Below are 21,355 nucleotides of genomic sequence, written 5' to 3' on the forward strand. Positions count from 1 at the left end.
TTTTTTTTTGAGGGGAGGTAATTACATTTGTTTGTTTGTTTGTTTGTTTATTGGCGAAGTACTGGGGATTGAACCCAGGACCTCGTGTGTTGTAAGCATGCGCTCTTCCACTTGAGCTGTATTCTCCCCCATCAATCCCCTTCCAAATCCACAAAATGCAGAAACAAACCAAAGGGAAACCGCCAGAGGATGTGTGGAGCCTAGATCAAGTCTTTCATCAATTGTTGTGCTCTTAGGAATTAATACATTTAAACGTCAGTAATTCCAGTAGTTCCAGTAATCTGGAACACACTTCAGCCTGTCCTGGAACCCTCCTTCCAGTCACCGGCCGGTCCGGCTACCATGCGCTCAGTGTCCCCTTTTCACCTGGAGGTGGCAGCACGCGTGTCGATCGCCAGCTGGAGAGTCCGTGTGGCTGCAGATTGGAAACAGAACATGAGAACTGGGGTTAGACACAGGAATAAGACCCACGAACTCCGACTTCGGAGAAAGCATGGCATTCATTTAAACCCCTCCAGTCTAGCTGAACTTGGAATTCCCCATGAGCAGGCCTCGCGGCCCGAGGAGACCCGCAGTGGGGCGGACCCGCAGCATCCTTTGCCCCGCCTGCGCAGAGGCCTTGGCGAGCTCCGCCGGGTAGGGGCAGGGACAGGGCTCTGAACAATATCCTGGGGGGTTATCAGTCCCTTCGCTGCCGAATTGCACGCCAGGGCCGGCCCTCCGCATTCCTTAAGCCCTTACATAAATACACCCGCCGCCGCCGGGGATGCGCGCCCCGCCAGGGGTCCTCGCACGAGCCCTCCCTCCGGGGGACCGGCGAGCCACCCCGCAGGTCTCAGGGCCGGGCTGCGGCGGGCTCCGCCGCGCTGACTTCCCGCACACGACAGGTGCCCGCAGAAGCGGAGGAACTGGTCCTGGCGCTGCAGTCCGGGGACAGGAGGCTTTTCCCTTTAGAAAAGACCAGTTATTTTGTCCCCTACTTTTCCTGACAGGGACCTGTCCTCTTTCTATGCCTTCTCTCCCCTCAGGTGACTGCTAATCCCATTCAAACCAAAAGATGAGAGACTCAGTGTAGCCTTCTTCAGGAATACTTATATTTGTAAGGAAAGAGCTGGGTACCACTGCATACTATGTAATAGTGCCATTTCAGGCATGTGAACTGGCTTTTTTAGGGGTGATCTTTTGGGGCAGTCGTTTTCTTTCTAGAATTTCGTAATCTCCTAACTCACAGTTGGCTCGCGCCTCACTCATGGCTGCGCACATGTGGCAGAAAGGGCAGGCTGACCTCCCTGCAAACCTTCTTCTCTTAGGTGAAGTATGCATGACCTTATTAATCTGAATAGCAATTTAGAGGCTCAAAATAGAAAAAGCATAAAGAACAGAAACTTCTTAACTCAAAGCTGATTCGCCAGGAATTGCAGTTGCTTCAGGTTTGGGAAACGCCCATTACTCACACGGTCTTCTGACAGGTCAGTGTTAATCCCTGGTGTTCATAATGATGATAATTACTGTACGTGAACTGTGTAGCTGGCCTCCATTTCCATCAACTGATACTCCAGTGCAGAGACTCAGTAGGGAGCACATTCGGATTAGTTTATCCCCCATGAAAGCAGATATAATAATTCCCCTCTTCTCTCCCAACCTTAATGGCCTGCCTTTCAGTGCACTCACCCTTCAAGGGAAGAGTTCTGCCTTTGCCTCTCCCCTCTTCACCTTCTAACTCCTCCCAACCCTCTCCCTCACTTGACCACCCAGGAAACTGTCTGTCTGGATTATACATTATGAAATTTGATTATAGTTGATTAAATACATTGTTAAATGTTGTCCCGACTTGTTCTCAGTTTTCTGAAAGCATAATCTTCTGAACTAGGCTGTAAGTCTTGAGAGGCCAAGAACCGTAGTCATTAATAACAGGCTTAATTAGATATATTAATAAGATTAATAGTATGCTTAATGAATATTTGTTTCATAGACAGGTATCAAGATGCAACTTTATTGTTGAGACAGGAAATTTCATCCATTTAATCTTTTTTAAACTTTTTTTAATTTAATTTTTTTAATTTCTAATTTTTTTGAGGGGGAGTAACTAGTTTTATCTATCTATTTATTTATTTTTTTTGATGGAGGTACTGGGGACTGAACCCAGGACCGCATGCATGCTAGGCGTGCACTCTACCACTTGAGCTATGCCCTTACCCCTTCTGTTTAACCTTTTGATGAAAGTTTCCTAAGTTTCAGCTCTGTATCAGACCCTGTGCTGGGCTATGGAGAGGGTATTACATATGAAGAAGACATAGTCCCACCTCAATTTGTAGGAAGATAAAGCATTCACACAGCTCACCAGAAGGCAGTGTAAATGCCTTAGAAGTGTTGAAGGCAAAGAGCTCGAATATAGAGGGGGGCAAGGAGAGAGCTCCTTTGGCTGGTGGTTGAGGAAAATTTCAGAGAAACAGCATCTGAGCCAGGCCTTGGAGAACAGGATTTCAGAAGGCATGGGGGGAAAGCTGTAGGCAGAAGACATAGTAATAGCAAAAGTAGGGGGATGGGAAATAAATTCTAAAACTTGCATGGGGAGGGGGAGGGTGTAGGTCAAGTGGCAGAGCGCATGCTTAGCATACACAAGGTCCTGGGCTCAATTCCCAGTACCCTCTCCAAAACTAAATATGCAAACTTAATTACCTCTCCCCAAAATAAAGAAAACAATTAAAAAAAAACTTGCATGGGGAAACCAAGAGATTTACTTAGATGGCACTGATGTTGTGACAGTAACAGCAGCTGACATTTATTAAGAACCTACTGTATGCCTGGTATTACTCTTTATGTGCTTTATCTCATTCTATCCTCCCAACAACTCATGAGGGAGGTGTTGCTAATACTCCCATTATGTGGATGGGGAAGCAGAGGTTCAGATGGTTTATCCAAGGCCAAAGCACTGCTAGGCTGGGACCTGACTCTGGAGCCAAACTATTCCACCTCCAGGACATGTGTGGCAGGAAATGAGAAATAAGACTGAGGAGGTTGTTAGACAGGTCATATTAAACTGGACCTTAAATGTCAAAACTCAATTTGGTAAGTCATGCGGAGCTTGATGAAGATGATTGAACAGGTAGGACACTCAATTAAAGCCACCCTCCTTTAGGATTAATATGGTGGTTGGAGGTAAGACTGATTGGCGAGAACAAACACAGAGGAAGAAAGACCAAGTAGGAGGTGAACGCAAGTTGGGGGAGGGGTGAAAATTCAACGTCTGAGCGGAGCAGTGAGAATGGAACGTAAGAAATTGCTGTGGGAGACATTTCAGAAGATTTCTGTGGGGCTTGGTCACTTGGTGTAGAGAAGGGTGAAGGAAGGAGTGGACAGTGACTCCAAGGCATCAAGCTGAACCCCAAGGAGACAGCCACAACATGGGCGGGCAGAAAGAGGAGGCAAGCAGGCCTGGTTAAAGGAGGCTCCCTTTGGTTGGTCAGCAGAGTTGGTGGAAATACACTGGACTATATTTTGGCGGTCACATACAGCTGACAGGGGAGATGCTCGTCTGGAACACTGGAAAGGGCTGAGGGTACAGATTTGGGAATAAGTCCCAGTGAAGCCGAGAAAGAGCCCACTCATGGACAGAGAGGAAAGAGAGGAAAAGAGGGGGCCAAGAGGGTACCTAGATAGAACCTTGGGGAGGAGCTGGAGGAAGACAAGTCACAGAAGTAGGGCTGGTCAACACGAAGGGAGATCGAGGAGACATTACAGAAGCCAATGGAGGAAATTTTCAAGGCAGAAGGATGGTCACTAGTATCATGAACTTCAGAAAGTTGAAAAGGAGGAGGACTAAACTGCTTTGCCAACTAAGGGGTCACTGGATCTAACCCTAGAGAATGAGGTCAATACCTTATGGCACATGTGTATAGTGGAGTATTCTGCATACTTGAAAAAACTCAGACAACTGAAAAAAATTCTAACAATATTTAAGGATTTGGCAAAGTGCTTATAATATAACGTCAATCAATCAATCAATCAATCAATCAAATAAGATCGAGAGAGAGGATGCAGATTGTATTTCTATAACGTGATCCCAGATTTATTTAGTCTGTCTACATTTTTAACATGAACAGAGTATTAACAGACACTGGGGTGTTCCCCTATGTTATCTGCCAGGCTCTTCTGCTCTTGTTGAGTTAAGCAGGGTGATAGGCAGAGCTGAGAATTGGAAGGAGTTCAAAAGGCAGGATTGCTTGATATTGGAAAGAACTTGGAGCTACTTGCATGAAGGATCAGGGGAGATCAGGAAGAGGGCAGGAGGAGGCAAGAAAGAACAGGTGGTAAATTTCAGGCAGAAGAGCCCAGGCAGGGCAGAGCACTTGAGAGTGAGTCAGAGCAGAGAGACGTGGCCTGAGTCAACGAGACTCAGAGGAGACAGAGATCTTCAGATTCGCTTACGTTTGCCATGTCTCAAACAATGTGATTCAGTTTATTTGAAAAAAGGAAGCAAAAATTGACATGTATTTTTAATGACTTTCGGGATGTTGTATAGATGAATCAATCCTCTTTTTAAAAAGCATTTAATGATGAAAAATTTCCAAACATTCCCAAAAGTAGAGAAAACACTTTAATGAACCTGATTCATCCATCACTCAGCTTCAACAATTTTTAGTGCACGGCCAATCTGTTTCACCTACACCCCCCACACTCTTCCCACTCCATTACTTTGGAGCAGTCCTATCATCTATAAATATAAATAGGTATCTCTAAAATAAATGTTCTTTAAACATAAACATGATCACGCTTAGAAACCACCAATAATTCCTTAGATTACCAAATATCCAGAGTTCACAGTTTCTCAGTTGTCTTATAATTATTTTTTTTAGTTTAAATTGGAATCCATAGTCCACACATCGCAACTAATTACTCTTGCTCATAAGTCTTTTTTAAACTACAAGTTTCCCCCTTCATCTCTTCTATTGTTCCTTGAGTTTTTTTTTTCCTGAAGAAATCCACAGTAGGGAATTTCGCTGATTGTATTCCCATGGTGGTGTCATTTACTGTCCTTCTGTTCCTTGTATTTCTGTAAATTAGTAATTTTATAAAAATGTTCTTCAAGGTGGCTTTAGCAAAGAACTGTCTCAAAAGGATGGAATTAGACATGGGTGAAACAGTGGTGCAATGTGAATAAAGTCTGTTGTTTGTTAATCATACTAACATTGATTTCTTGGTTTTGATAAGTGTCCTGTGTTTACATAAAATGTTAACATTTGGGGAAGATGGGTGAAGGGTATATGGAAATGCTTTTCACAATTTTTGCAACTTTTTCATAAGGCTGAATTTATTTTGAAATAACAAAGGTGAAAAATCAAAAGAGGCATTTCAGTAGAATGATAGAGGTTGAAGCGAGATTGTAGGGAGTCTAGAAATAAGGGGGAGAAAGGAAAGAGCTCATTGGTCACATCTGGTCATTTAAGAAAATGTAAAGAAATTAAGAAGTAGCTGAAGGGAATAGCAAGATGATGACAGTTTAAAAAATTTTTGTTTTAAAGGCTAGAGGAGACCTGAGCTTGCATACAAGAACGGCAGAAGAATTTGAAGACACAAAAGGTAAATAAGATCATATGTATGTGTTTAAATTTTCTGTAATAAAAGTTTGTTTTTAAAAAAGAATAAATAAAATAATTGATGTTATAATGAAGGATAGAATATAGAGTAGAGAAGGGTTTGCCTGGGCAAGGGAATAAAAACACCACGTCTTTCTCTAAAATAAGAGGAACCCAGGAAAAGATGGACGTGGACAGAGAGAAATTCTAGGAGAGAAACAGAGTTGAGGTGATACATGTGTGGAGACTTCTTACTTCACAGGAAAATGAAATTCTCAGATGAAAGCGAGAAACACAGGGATAAACTAGAGATTTGTGGAGCCTAGAAAATTCTGTGCTGGGACTTGGGAGGGAAGAAGCAGGAAGCCAATTTCAGATGGAGAACTGCGAAAGCAGGGACGGCCCTGACGTGCTTGGGGAGGGGGAGTACTTAGCAGGCCCCATGGTGCAGCTGCGGTGCTCTCTGTAGCCCAACTTGGCAGCTCTGGAGCGAGCAGGTGGCCGGTGACCTAGAGGGGGGGTTGGGTTGGGAGCATTGGCAGGTAAAAGGGCCAAGGGGGCCAAGGATGTTAGCAAGGGCGGCAGTGAATGGCTGGAGGCCAAGGGCTCTGTGGTGGACATGCCTGTCCCTGGTATCACAGTCATATGCCATTGACCTTGATATATGGAGTTCCTGGAAATTCTTCATCTGGCCAAGGTGGATGTTTACTTCAGCAAAGTCCAAGTCATAAAATGACAGAGCCAGGGTTTACCTTTTTCGTGGATTGTTCACCTTCACGGCCTTTTTCTTTCTGGATGAGTTACCAGTGGGACGTTAGTGGCTCCACAGAGATGAGACTCCCTTCTCCTCTTTACCGACTGTCTGAGATTCTTGGCACCAATGACTTCCTCAGGTGGGGAGGATGGGAATCTCCAATCACTAGAGCTGGTTCTTTGACTTTTCAGGTGGGTTCTTGGAACAAGTGTCCAATGACCCAGAAAAGCCACCTCCACTCACTGCTCAGGTAGAAGAGAATCCTACCAGTTTCTAGTCCTTTCAGGAGATGGCTTTGGGGAATCATTCCTCATGAGAAAGCAAAGAAGAGGAAACTTGAATTCAGGAATGTGTTTCCAAAAAGACAGGGTATTTTACTCTGCTAGGGCTGCCATAACTGGGCGCAACAGGTCCAGCAGCTTAGACAGAAATGTATTGCCTCACAGCTCTAGAAGCTGGAAGACCAAGATCAAGGTGTTGGCAGGGGTGGTTCCTCCTGAGGGCTGTGAGGGGAAAATCTCTTCTAGGTCTCTCTCCTTGGTCTGTAGATGGCCATCTTCTCCCTCTTTCTCTTTCTTTTCTTCACTGTCTTCCCTCTATGTGTGTCTGTGCCAGTGACCAAATCTTCCACTTTACAAGTGCACTAATCCTATTAGATTAGGACCCACCCTAATAACCTCATCCTGAATTGACTAATTACATTAGCGATGACCCTATTTCCAAACCAGGTCACGTTCTGAGGCACCAGGGGTTAGGACATTGACGTATGGATTTGGGGGTAGCACAGCTCCAACCATAACAGATGGGGTTGGTACACTCCATTTCTTTGTCTCTCCTTAGCAGCTTCCCTCCTGTAGACCCTTATGACCCTCTGCCTGGGGTAGTGGAATTGTTTCCCATGGGTCCTTGTCTCCTGTCCCTCAACCTCCAGTCCACCTTGCGCATGGTTGTCAGACTCATCTTTCTAAAATTCCCAGTTTTATCATGATTCCTGAATAGAAACCATCCATGGTCCACTGCCTAAGGAAGTGGTTCCCAGACCTTCCAGCTGGGCAGAGTCATGTGGCAAGTTGAAAGAAATGCAGATTTTTGGGTTTTACTCTCTGACATTCTGGTTTATAAGGTCTGGTATTTTTAAAATGATTTAGAGAAGAGATTCAAATTCCTCACAATCTGACCCAAGTTTCCTCTCCAGCTTCACCATCCTCTAGAACCCTCTGTCTATTTCCTGGGCTCCAAAAGTGCTGTGACAATCCTGCCCCAATGTAGCTTCATGTTGGACCACCTAAGGGGGTTATCCCTCCTCACCACGTCTCCAACCTGCTCTAGTTCTTCTCAAGTCCTACCTTTCCTTTGATATCTCCCTACCCCTCTGTGCTGCTGTCCTCTCCCCTTTCCTGACCTCCTGTATCTCCTTGTCCATGTCACTCACTAGGCAGAGAGCTCTACTGTGTGAAGGTTCATAGATCACAGAAGGCCAAGGCTGAGAGGGCCCTCAGCCACACGTGTATCAAAGGTCCTCATCGTTCAGAAGAAGAAACAGAGGCCCCTACATGCTATGTTCAGGGACACACAGAGGTAGACACAGGAAATGGTTCCGGGTGTGACTCCAAACAGGAGGACTGAATAAAACCCTTAGACCTCGTATCCTTTTCCCTACTCCACACAGCCAGGGGATTATTGACTCTGGTAGGGGCTAGAGCAAATGTGTTCTCTGCAGAGACTGAGCTGAAGAAGGTCTGGAGTTGGGAACTCAAGGTACAGCAGAGGGCAGAGCAGATTGCTATACTGAGAAGAGTGGCGCTAGGTGAGAGTCCACAGACTTAGCAGTTTACCCCGGACCAGTATCATCAGAAATGCCTAAAACAAACAAACAAACAAAAAATGGAATCATTTCTATTGGGAGAAATTGACCAGTCTAAGAAGAGGTACTGACAGAAAGGGTTTATCCAAAAAAAAGGGCTAGTTTTCAATAAGGGCCCACACACACACACCAAACTGTGAGAACACAAGGCAGGAGGAGAGGAGACTGCAAGGAAGGATGTAGCCAAGAGCTGATAGACTCTTGTTGGTGTTGAGCGGAGTTTTACACAGTTCTATGTGAGTTTGGGGGATAAAATTGAGACATAGGTGGATAAACAAGTTTATACCGTCTAGCAGAGGGAGATATATTCAATATCTTGTAGTAGCTCATGGTGAAGAAGTATATGACAATGAATATATGTATGTTCATGTATGACTGAAGCATTGTGCTGTATGCCAGAAACTGACACGTTGTAAACTGACTATACGTCAATAAGAAAAAAATTGAGACATAGAAAGATAAGGCAATTATTAAGTCTAGGAAAAAGAGAAAACTGTATGGGAAAGGAAATGTTATCATGCACATGTTCAACTCCCTTAAGCTTTTTAAGAAAGCAGAGTCCCAAAAACATCTTCAAGGGGGGACTTCACTCCTTGCTTAATCTCTCTGTCTCTAGTGAGCTGTAAAGTTAAAGGAATGGCTTCAAAATAGAAATAACTCCAGACCCTTGGTTCAATGGCTTTTTCCTCATTTTGAAGCTTTCCAAAACTTTTTAGGTGGTTCTGTTGGTAATGCTGAAATATTGCCTTACACCAATGCTTTCCACATAAATTTATATGTTCTTTGGTGTATGAATCACCAGAAAGTTGCTTCAATTTTTTTGATAATTATTTAATGTTAGCAAAAAATATATATAAAGCTTTATCTTTGGTGTCAATACTCTGAGACTATCAGCCTCCAACTCTTCTTCCTGGTGAGATTTTCCTAGTATGGAGGAAATTCTTTTCTGTTCATGCCTCTTCCCCATCTAAAATTCCTCTTCTCTTTCTGGTGCTTATGCTTTCGGAAATAAAAGCTAGGCAGGAAGGTACTTGGTATGCTATTTTGGTTTTCTGTCTTACTTCATACCTCCCCTGAGGTAAAAAAGGCTACCCCTTAAGTTGGGGTGAAGGAAAAAGGGAAAGAGGAAATGAGACAGAGAAAAATAAGGGGCATTTCAACATATTTTCCATCCACATTTAGTCCACTCTCTGGCATGCAGGAGTCTGCATGTATATTTTCTGGGATCACGAGTCGTTAAGTGGTGATGCACAGTTAGCATTTAGATGTTCATTTTTTTTCATACTTTAAAAAATTATTTAAGAAATGTGAATTCATTGCAGACCCCCCCCACAAAAAAACTAGACAAAACACTAATTAAAAATTACTTGTAATCTCAGAAATAGTCACCTTAGTCCAGCATACCATTAACCACTCAGTGCAAGAAACCAAAACCAGAAATGAGGGGTGAAGCCCTGAAGCCTGTGAACCACCAGCTCCAGAAACTTCTGAGACTCAGTTCCTGCCCACCTTGCTGCTTAGTGGTTCCATGGTTTGCCCGTGGTTGATGGACACTGCCGCACTAATCTTTATCAGATAGCATCCTTTTGGTTGTAAGTGACAGAGACCCAACTCAGGTTTATTTAGAGAAAAATAAACAGAAACAGGATGTCCGCTCAGATTGGGTAAGTTTGAACACCAGCTCTACATGGTCTTTGTTATTTATTCATTTAGTGTTGTGTAGCCTACTTTTATTTTATTTTATTTGTTTTTCATTGAAGTATAGTCAGTTTACAATGTTGTATCAATTTCTGGTGAACAGCATAATAGTTCAGTCACATATACATATATTGTTTGTTTTCATATTCTTTTTCATTATAGGTTACTCCAAGATATTGAGTATAGTTCCCTGTGCTATTCAGTATAAACTTGTGGTTTATCTCTTTTATATATAGTAGTTAGTATCTGCAAATCTAGAACTCCCGGTTTATCCCTTCCCACCCTCTTCCCCTCTGATAACCATAAGTTTGTTTTCTATGTCATACGCCTGTTTCTGTTTTATAAATAAGTTCGTCTTTTTTTCAGATTCCACATATGAGTGATATCATAGGGTATTTCTCTTTCTCTTTCTGGCTTAGAATGACATTCTCCAGGAACATCTATATTGCCTCAAATGGCGTTATGTTGTCATTTTATGGCTGAGTAGTATTCCTTTGTATAAACATGCCACAACTTCTTTATCCAGTCACCTGTCGATGGACATTTAGGTTGTTTCCATGTTTTGGCTATTGTAAATAGTGCTGCCATCTACCAGGTCTCTAGCATGTTACTGCCTCTTAAAGCTTCTGCTTCCTTATCTGGAAAATGTTACCCCTCTTCTTGCGAGGTTGTTACAGGAATTGAGTGAAACAAGGCATGTGCCTGGCACACAGTAACCCCTCCATGAATGGTAGCTAGTGTCAGTGGTAACTGAAAAGAAACTGGTTTCCTGAGGAATGGGGAAAGTTGTGTTGCTAGCATGTTATTACTAGAGGAAGCTGGAAGGTAATGAACAAAGGGGAATGAGGCAGGAGCTTTCCTTCTCACATGCACGTAACTTCTTAAAGCCCACCATGACCTCTGCAAAGATTACTGATGTGGACAGTCGTGATGCTCACATCTTATTTACCCACAGTGCCCTGAGTGACTACTTCCTGATTCACAGGCAGGTCCCGGTAACCAGAGTCCAGGAGAACTCCAAGTTTCATCCATCATGAAAGGAGATTTTGCTGAAGATCAGCTGGGACACAGAGAACTCTGCAGTTTGAGATGGTGGTTTCAAGCCTGCTGGGACAGAGAATCATTTAAGACATCTCTGAGAGTTTAGGGCTGCTCATTCTACCAAGGGAGGAAGACATTGTCCCCTCTACCACTCTTGAGTTCTTGTGGCTGTACTAGTAATGAAATGGACACCTGAGAGATTAACAGGAGGAAAAGCGACAAGTTTCGTTCATGTGCATGGAGGTCTCATAGAAATGGGACCTAAGGAGTGGCCAAAGCAGGGAGATTTTATACTTTTTAGACAAAGGAACAATTAATTTGAGAGGAATTGACAGGACAAAGGAACTTGGCTTTGGGTGCTTAATTAGTAAGAAATTTAAGCAAAGTTTGGGCTTGGGCAGTAAATTAGTAAAGAAGTAACAAAGTTTCTTTATACGGTCTTCTCGGTCTTGGATTCTCTGTCTCTCTGGTCGTAAGAATGTCTTTCTACTTCTCAGTACCCGGAGGGTGCCTATCACATGGGAGATTTATTTCCTGCTTTCAGGGAGAGAGAAAGGAGTGTCAAAGTGTCCTTCTTGCACTGGCCATTTCTTAAGTAATTTTAATTCAAAATAATCAATATGCCATTGAGGCATATTTTGGAGTGGCCTGCCCTGGGCCCCAACAGGACACTCACACTGTGTTTATGTCCTTTGTCCACCTGCTTGTCTTTTTTAGTTAAATCAAATGTATTTGGGGCAGAGGGGTATTTAAGGTCTAGTTAATAAAATATGTAATGAAAAACCAACCAAAGTCTGGTAAGAACCTCTTCAGAAATGAATACCTTAATCTCTAGTTCATAGATTTTCAACTGTTCTTAATAAAATAGTTATTAAAACATATCAGGACACAGAACACTCTGGTGTGCTGAACCGAGTCAATGTCAATGTCTCAACCAGAATTTGTGATGAACTAATGTAACTGAACAGGACCCCCTGGGGCCTTCTGGGGGTGGTGGTGGGGATGGGTGGGATGGGGAACAGATCTCTCCCCCAAATTCCCCGCTGTAGGTCCTCTCTGATAATAGTATCTCATGCATATTTGTTGAGTTTTTCAGATGCTAAAAACTACCACTAAATGGAAGCAATCAACTACTTGATGATCATCAGTCCATAGCCCTCAAGATCTTCTGGTCGATCGAGGATCGATCATGTTAACCACCCTGTTATCTCAACATCAACCAATCAGAGAATTGTGCAGTAGCTGACCACATACCCTGGGACCCCACCTCCCTCACTTGGTTTTTAAAAATTCTTTGCTAAACCCCTTCAGGGAGCTCAGGGTTTGGGGGGGCACAAGCCACTGTTCTTGCTCAGCCCTGTGATAAACCTTTCTCTGCTCCAAACTCCAATGTTTCAGTGTGTTTGGTCTCACTGAACCCTTGGGCACATGAACTTGTGTTCAGTTAACACTAATAATATACAAATAATCAGACCTGGCTTGAGATGGCCTAGGTTGAGAATATAGGCCCCAAAGGGATGTGCTGTTTCTCATCAACTCCCAGGTGTAGGATGGTGAGGCCATAAGGTGATGTCCCTTCTTATGCCCCAGGTCTGTAATGTAGGTAAGGCTGCCACCTGTTTGAACTGTGGGCTTGTGATCTAAGCAGACAGCTTTTTCCTAAGTATGGCTGAGTACCATGGCACCCCACCCAGTCCACTTGTGGGTTTTTTTCCTACCAAAATAAAATTCTCCATTAAAACTGAAATGGTAATTAAATAATTTTTAATCTCCACTCTATATAAAAGGCAACCTACATTTTAGAGCAAGATTTAAAGTGATAGACGTGCCTCTTAGTCATTTTTTCCACCACAAATCTGCTTCAATAGTTGGGAATATTTGTTGACTCTGACTCCAAGCCTTTCTTTGTGTTTGAGAAAAACACGTGCCCTGAATCTTCTGCGACTGCTCTCTGTCCTAGTTGCAACTTCAGGAATCCTGATGAGTGCCGTCAAAGTTGTAATTTAAAGCTTTTGGAAAAAAACAAACAAACAAACAAATAAAGCTTTTGGGAGGCTGAGGCTTTCTCCATGTGAGGCAGTTGTCAGTCCTCTTTACTGAACAACTCACTTCCCCTTTGTTGCTCTGTGTAGTAAAGAAGGCAGCGTCTTGCTCCTGCTGACTTGGCAAATTGCTGAGTAAGAGGAAGATTACGGCCACAGCAGGTGTGCACAGCAGGGTCTTTCTGAAACCTCCTCTTCCATGGTCTTTTTCTAACCGGGAGTCCCTTTTCAAAGGGACTGATCTTCTTTGCCTCAGCATCAGAACGAAGCAGATCTTCCCACCCTGTTTCCAGACTACTTCCACCACAGCCATATTAATGTCTTGGGATGAATTTCTACTTTCAGCTAAGAAACACACACAGCTTTAAATGTTAAAACATGTAGGAGGCTCATGAAGAAAAACAGCTGCCTTTAAAACTATTTTTAGTTCCTTTTTTCTTTACAATTTATCTATTTTTTCTGTGGATATACATATGTCATTGGTTTGAGTCATAAATTTTAGGCATCTTATTTTAGGGTTTTCTCATAAGTTAAGTGAAATGTAGCTTGCTTTCTTCTTTTCTTTTTTCCTCCTTCTTTATGCCAATACTGTAAATCTTGGCTAAATTCATTTTCAGTATTGCTATTACTATGACTATGTAAATACTGTTCATTGCAAAGCCAAGGACTATATTGTAATTATGCTTCCTTTCCCATAAACTTTCTGCTATTACTAGGGCTAATAATTGCTCCTCCACTGCCCCTCTCCCTTCTTTTGCTTAAATGTCTTGGTTCCAATGGATGGCTTCTCAACATGATTTTTCACATAGTTAAATGTATCAGATCACTTACCTGGTAACTTTCAGATAACTTTCCTGCCTTCATTAGTTTGTTCCAAGCTGGTTTGTCATCCTCTGGCCCAGTTATGCAGCTATGGCTCTGGAAATTCCCTTCATCATCCTGGAAACTGCCCTTGACTGTCACCCATGTCTGATTCCAGTTCCTAGATCTCATGTCTTTCTCTTTTGGGATTTATTTGTGCCCTCATTTTCAGGGATCACATTCTTAAATCACTTCCTGAGAAAAAAAAATTGCATGGGAGAAAAGTATTTTGAGACTTTTCAAGCCTGAATTTTTCTTTATCTTCATACATGATTGATAATTCAGCTGCATATAGAATTTTAGACTGAAAGTTATTTTTTTCCCTTAGAATTTTGAAAGCATTGCTCCAGGTTTTCTAGCTTCCTGTATTACAGCTGAGAAATGGCCATTCTTATTCTTAGCCATTTTGATATAACTTTTTTTTTCACTTAAGAAACCTCTCTTTATCCCAGGTGTTCTAAAATGTTACGATATTGACTGTATTCTTCATGCTAGCACTCAATGGGCCTTTTAAATCTAGAAATTCAAGTCTTTTAGTATTAAGAATTTTTCATGAATTATTTGTTTGAGAATTTGCTTTCCTTCTCAATTTTCTGTTTTCTTTATCTAGAATTCTATGTGTTCTCTCTCTCTTTTTCACCTTGGGAGGCTTTTTCAACTGCCTGTGAATCCTTAGCTGTTCATTCAATAGTGTTTGATTCAATCACCAAAAGCTGATGAGGGCTCTGTGTGCATAAGTAAGTTTCTTCTGGTGATCTCACTGTAGGATGGTGGTTCTCAATAGGGACAGTTCCTAGGGGCATTTTGAAAGTTGTGAGGATTTTTAGTTGCAAGAGTTACTGGGGACTGTGACATAATAGGAAATACATATTTGGTCTTTGCTCCTGGTTGCTGACACAGAACTCCAAAACCCTTCCAATTTCCTGAGTAACAGGCATGCTAGGAGTGTCTCACACAGCGTTCCTAAATCCCTTGGAATAACTTGATGATAAGAGCATCTTTTAATCTAGTGAGGTGCATCTTGGATAGCTTCAGGATGCTGGTTGGTCACCAGAAAGGCCAAACCATGGTTAGAAGCTTGGAAATTTCAGCCCCACCTCCTATCCTCTGGGGAGGGGAGAGGAGCTAGAGACTGAGGCTATAATTGATTATGCCTACATGTTGAAGCTGCCAAAAAAATTCCCAAACTACAGTGTTCAGAATGTTTCTGGTTTGATGAACACATTGAGGTGTTGGGAAGGTGACATCCCAAATTCCATGGGGACAGAAGTTCCTGTGCTTAGGACCCTTCCAGAATCCACCTTATTGTGTGTCTTCATCTTGCTGTTTGTTTGTATCCTTTATCATATTTTTAAAAATAAATTCTTTGTTTGTTTGTTTGTTTCTTTCTTTCTTTCTTTGCACTCTTGCTTTTTTTTTAACATTTTTTGTTGAGTTATAGTAATTTTACAATGCTGTGTCAAATAAAAATAAATCTTTAAATGTCAGTTAATGTCTTCCTGAGTTTTGTGAGCCATTATACCAAATTATCAAACCTCAGAAGGGTGTAGTGGGAAACCTGATTTGGTTAGAAGCACAGATGACAAGCTGGGGCTTGTGATTGGTGTTGAAAGTTGGAGGCAATCAAGTAAGACTTTGATGTTAGCCTGTGGGGTCTGCACTAACTCTGAATAGTTAATGTCAAAATTGAATTGTAGGACACTCAGTTGGTGTCTAGGAAATGGGAGAATTGGTTGGTGTAGGGGAAAACACATACATTTAGTAACAAAGTGTTGTGAATGCAGAGGAATAAAAAGGCCTGCTAGGATTTAGCATGTGGGGAGCAAAGATGCTGGTTGACTTGTAGGGCAGTCCCATACAGCAAAGACTGCCATGTGTCTAGCATTGCCTAGACACATAAAATATAGGACACTCAGTTAAAATCCAATTTCAGATATACAGATATGTTTTTTGTATCAATATGTCTCAAATATTGCATTTTTATCTGGCAACCTTATCTGTGGTCTACTCCATTTTCAACGTCCTCTTGGACAGTTGTGTAAGTGAAAGCTCATTTTAAATTATTTGACCCAGTATATCAATTCTGCTTTACATATAAATACAAATCATTTTATGCATGGATTTGCGTTTCTAATAATGCAACTATCTTGTCAATTAAGGGGAGACCAGGCTTTGTCTTGTTTAGAACTTAATGAGAGGTTGTTCCTTTAGAGACATGCCGCTGACAACATTCATACTTGTGATCGAATATGCTGATATTCACCTGCAATTGTAGTTGTCCTACTCATGGTGATTCAAATATATTAAATACAAAGGATCATAAGAGACTACTATGAATAATCATGCTCCAACAATTTGAACAACATAGAAGAAATGCATAAATTCCTAGAAATATACAACCTATCAAGACTGAATCATGAGGCAACAGAAAATCTGAACAGTCTGATTACTAGCAAGGGGATTAAATGAGTAATCAGAAACCTCCCAACAAACAGAAGTCCAGGGCCAGATGGCTTCACTGGGGAATTCAACCAAATATTTAAAGAATAATTAACACCAATCCTTCTCAAAGGGTTAACACCAAATCCTTCCAAAAATAGAAGAGGCAAGAACTCTTCTAATCTCATTTTATGAGGCCAGCATTACCCTGACATCAAAACCAGACAAGGATACCTCAAGAAAAGAATGTGGACATATGTGCCAATATCCCTGATGAACATAGATGCAAAAATCTTCAACAAAACATTAGCAAACCAAGTTCAACAATCTATTAAAGAGATCACTCACCATGATTAAGTGGGATTTATTCCAAGGATGCAAGGATGGTTGAACATCTGCAAATTAGTCAATGTGATATATTAACAAAATGAAGGGTAAACATCATATGATCATCTCAGTAGATGCAGAAAAAGCATTTGATAAAATTCAACATCTATTTATGATTAAAAACTCTCAACAGAGTGGATATAGAGGGAACATACCTCAACATAATGAAGGCCATATATGACAAGCCCACAGCTAACATCATAGTCAGTGGTGAAAGCTGAAAGCCTTTTCTCTAAGATCAGGAACAATTCATGGATGCCCAGTGTCATCACTTTTATTCAACCTAGTATTGAAAATGTTGGCCCAAGCAATTAGACAAGAATAAGAAAAGTCCAAATTGGAAAGGAAGAAGTACAACTGTCACTATTTGACATGATATTATATATAGAAAACTCTAAAGACTCCATCAAAAAGCTGATATAACTAATAAACAAATTTTAGTAAATTTGCAGGATACAAACTCAGTACACAAAATTTGTTGCATTTCCATACAGTAATAATGAACTATCAGAAAGAGAAATTAAGAAAACTATCCCATTTACAGCTGCATCAAAAAGAATAAAATACCTAGAAATAAATTTAACCAAGGAGGTAGAAGACCTTTATACTGAAAAGTATAAGATATTAATGAAAGAAATTGAAGAAGACACAAATAAATGGAAAGATATTTCGTGCTCATGGGTTGGAAGAATTAAAAATGTTGATATGTTCTTACTACCCAAAGCAGTCTACAGATTCAATGCAATCCCTATCAAAATTCCAATGGCATTTTTCACAGAAATAGAACAAACAATCTTAAAACTTGTGTAGATCCCAAATAGCCGAAACAATCTTGAGAAAGAAGAACAAAGCTGGAGGCATCATGCTACCTGATTTCCAATGATATTACAAGCCATGTTAATTAAAATAGTGTCATATTGGCATAAAAACTGACACACGGACAAATGGAACAGAATAGAGAGCCCAGAAATAAACCCACACATACATGTTCAACTAATTTCTGACAAAGGAGCCAAGCTTATAAAATAAAGAAGAGAGCCAAGAATATACAATGGGAAAATTGGACAGCCACATGCCAAAGGATGAAAATGGACCACTATCTCACACCATACACAAAATTAACTTAAAATGGGTTAAAAACTTGAGTATAAGACCTGAAACAATAAAAATCCTAAAAGAAAACATAGATGGTAAGCTCCTTGACATTGGTCTTGGTGATGATTTTTGGATCTGACATCAAAAGCAAAAGCAACAAATGCAAAAATAAACGTATGCTAACATCAAACTAAAAATCTTCTGCACAGTAAAGGAAACCATCAACAAAATGAAAGCCAACCTACTAAACAGGAGAAAATGTTTGCAAATTGTATATCTGGTAAGGGGCTAATATCCAAAAAAGATAAAGAACTCATATAACTCAATATCAAAAAATCAAACAATCCAATTAAAAATGGGCAAAGATCTGAATAGGCATTTTCCCAAAGAAGATGTACAGATGGCCAACAGGTATATGAAAAGATGCTCTACATTATTAATCATCAAAGAAATGCAAATCAAAACCACAATGAGATATCACCTTATACCTGTTAGAATGGCTATTATCGAAAAGACTAGTAACAAGTGTTGGCAGAGATGTAGAGAAAAGGGAACCCTTTTGTGCTGATGTTGGGAATATAAATTGGTGCAGCTACTAGGAAAACTGCATGTTTTCAAGAAAATTAAAAATAGAACTACCATATGATCCAGCAATTCTACTTATGGATATTAATCCGAAGAAAAGAAAAACATTGACTGAAAAGGATATATGCACCCCCATGTTCATTACAGCATTATTTACAATAGCCAAGATATGGAAATAACTTAAGCCTCTATCAATAGAGAAATAGATAAAGAAATTGTGGTATATGTATTCACAATGGAATATCATTCAGCCATAAAAACAAATGAAACCTTGCCGTTTGCGACATTAATTGACCTTGAAGGCATTATGCTAAGTTAAATAAGTCTGCCAGAGAAAGGAAAACATCATATTTTCTCTCTTGTATCTGGAATCTAAAAAAAATAAATAAAACAAAAAACAGAAAAAACAAATTCATAGATATAGAGAACAGATTTTTGGTTGCCATAGGTGAGTATTGAAAGGTTGAAGAAACAAGCAAACTGTTTTTGTTTTAGACTAAATAAATTGAATATAAAGCAGAAGAGAGAATTGTCTTCCTCTCAGATAAGAGAGGTGAAGCTGGAGGATATACATAGCCCATGTTTTTCCATATAGTAAGAGACAGTTAGGAATTGATTAGAGACAGTAAGAGATTGGTTAGCCATTGATTAGACAAATGACTTGGAAATGGGAACATGAGGAGAAAGGAGCAGATCTGACATAAATGCTCTAAGCAGAAGGAGGAAATCAATGAGATGGGAAAACCCATCAGCAAGGGCCTGCATGAGTCTGTATTGATCAGGACCGCCCAGCCCTGCAACTCCCTGTAAGAATCCTCTCCAGCCAAGGAGAAGGAGCAGAGAAAGTTGAGTCGAGTGACCATGAGTTGGGAACTGATGGGGTAAGCCTGGCCAAAGATTTTCAAGAGGGTGAAGAAATACAGAGTCCTGAGGGGTTTGCAGTGGAATCTGCTTAGCCAGAGAGCAACGAATGGACTGGGGGAAGTTGGCCACTCCAAGGGTTCAAAGGTTCTGGCAAGAAAAGGAAGAATCTCAGGGTGATGAGGGGCAGTGAGATTGAAAAACAAAAACAAAAACAAAAACTAGTATGCCGATATCAGCCTGCAATTGTAGTTATCACGGTGATTAAAAATTTACTAATTTAGACCTTATTTCAAAATGGCAAATATAAGAACTATAACCAAGTATAATGAAAGAATTATCATCAGTATTCAAACTTACTCATTGTAAGAAGAGGAAAACATCTAACTACTCACTTTATTATGTCTTCCAGAGTGTGCTGCCCATGTGCTTTCATGGTGAAACACAGTTGTTGCATCATAAATTCCTTTTATTTCTCCTTTGTAAGGGCATTATACTGTTTCTTACAAAATTATGTTTAGGTTGATTCTTTTAACTATGAATTTCATTTCAATCATAAAGGAGATATTTCAAAATATTTATTTTAAGGGGCATGGTCAAATCTCAAAATAATTATGCTTCATGAAATAAGCCTGACAAAGTGAGTACATACTGCATGCTTTCATTTTCATAAAATTCTTGAAAATGCAAACTAATGTATAGGACAGAAAGAGATCAGGGGTTTCCTGAGAATGAAGGATTGGACAGGGAGCAAAAAGAGGGGAGATTCCAAAGGGGTGCAATAATACTTTGGGGGGACAAATATGCTCATTATCTTGACTGTGGTGATGGTTTCATGAGTAGGTGCGTATGTCAGAACTTTTCAAATTGTGTACCTTAAATATGAGCCATCATATTGTATGTCAATTATACCTCAATAAAATTGATAAGAAAAAAACAAGAAGGTGTTGGGTCTGCTATATGGGAGTTGAGTAATGATGGGATTTTTGCGCTGAGACACTTTCAAATGTCAATATCTTTAGGATCTGAGGTCTTCCTCCTAGTGTGATTCAATTCTCCAGATCAAGATGCTCCAATTTCCCTCCTAGGGGATATGAATCTGGCTTCCCAGCATTCTTGGAACTAAGCAGAGGAGGGGTGAGGGGTCTCATACTCAGCACACAGACTTTTACTTAATCCCTTTTTCCCAAGCCATCCCCTCACCCCAACTTCTGCTCTGCCTGCTCTCCCCAGTCAGATGCCTCTCTCAGTTCTGTTAATACTAACAGATCGCTTTCCTCTAGAATATGTGCTTAAACATGCTCAAATAGAACAATGATCAAAAATAAAAGATTTTCTGGCAATCATTTACTCGGATAACTCTTGTATGACAGAATCAGTTGGTTATTAAGCGAGACAAGGACAGATATCTGGGGCAGGTGGATGGCATTTTAACTTTTTGTGAAGGATGCTAAGAAGACAACCCACCCCCCCTTGAACACTCTCTTGCTGCTTCTGCCAGAGGCAAGACCGGGTGGGATGCAGCAATTCAGATGTTCTTACACTTAGACTTCAGCAATTATAGATCAGGGACCTGGAAAGGATTTGGGTCACAGTGATGCCTGCATTGCTGGCGGAGATTTAAGGACTTCACAGAAAGACTCTGGACAGAGATTCCCATGAGGACTTTGAGTATCGGGGGTCAGCCAGAGGCAGCACTCCCTGGGTGCTCCTGGCGGGAACGCCTCGTTCTTTGTGGAGGCATCAATACTTCCACCACGGGAACAGTAGCTACAGTTTGGTGAGCCCTTATTCTGTGCCTGGGACCCCGCTAAGCACTTTTCATAAATTATTTCAGTGATTTCCCACAATCCCATTGTTTTTATCCCCATTTCACAGACGAGGCTACTGAGATTCAAATAATTTAAATAGCTTGCCCAAAGTCCCTGAGTTAGGCGTGTCTGAGACACAACCACATCCAGGCACACAGCAGGCTCCAGAGTGGGAGACTCCACCCAGATCCAAATCCTAGCCCCTCAAGGACTCCAGGTGTGAGAATTTTCAGTAGAACTTGGGGATTACGGGAAAACCCATGAGGAAAGCAGGCACACACAGGAGACATGAGGCGGGAGACCCTGGCTCCCTGCCTGAGATATAGAGAGGCAATACTCTT

The 21,355-nt window shown here is 41.1% G+C and overlaps 1 long non-coding RNA gene across 1 annotated transcript; it reads left to right on the forward strand.

Annotated features, from left to right (window-relative positions):
- The first annotated feature begins 1,284 nt into the window (after positions 1-1,284).
- Positions 1,285-12,106, forward strand: LOC140685613 (uncharacterized). Its single transcript, XR_012058864.1, has 3 exons — positions 1,285-1,469; positions 5,523-5,580; positions 12,022-12,106. It is a non-coding gene; the product is annotated as an uncharacterized lncRNA (long non-coding RNA).
- Positions 12,107-21,355: the final 9,249 nt, after the last annotated feature.

This window comes from Vicugna pacos, chromosome 15 (genome assembly GCF_048564905.1).
Source record: "Vicugna pacos chromosome 15, VicPac4, whole genome shotgun sequence".
NCBI lineage: Eukaryota > Metazoa > Chordata > Mammalia > Artiodactyla > Camelidae > Vicugna > Vicugna pacos.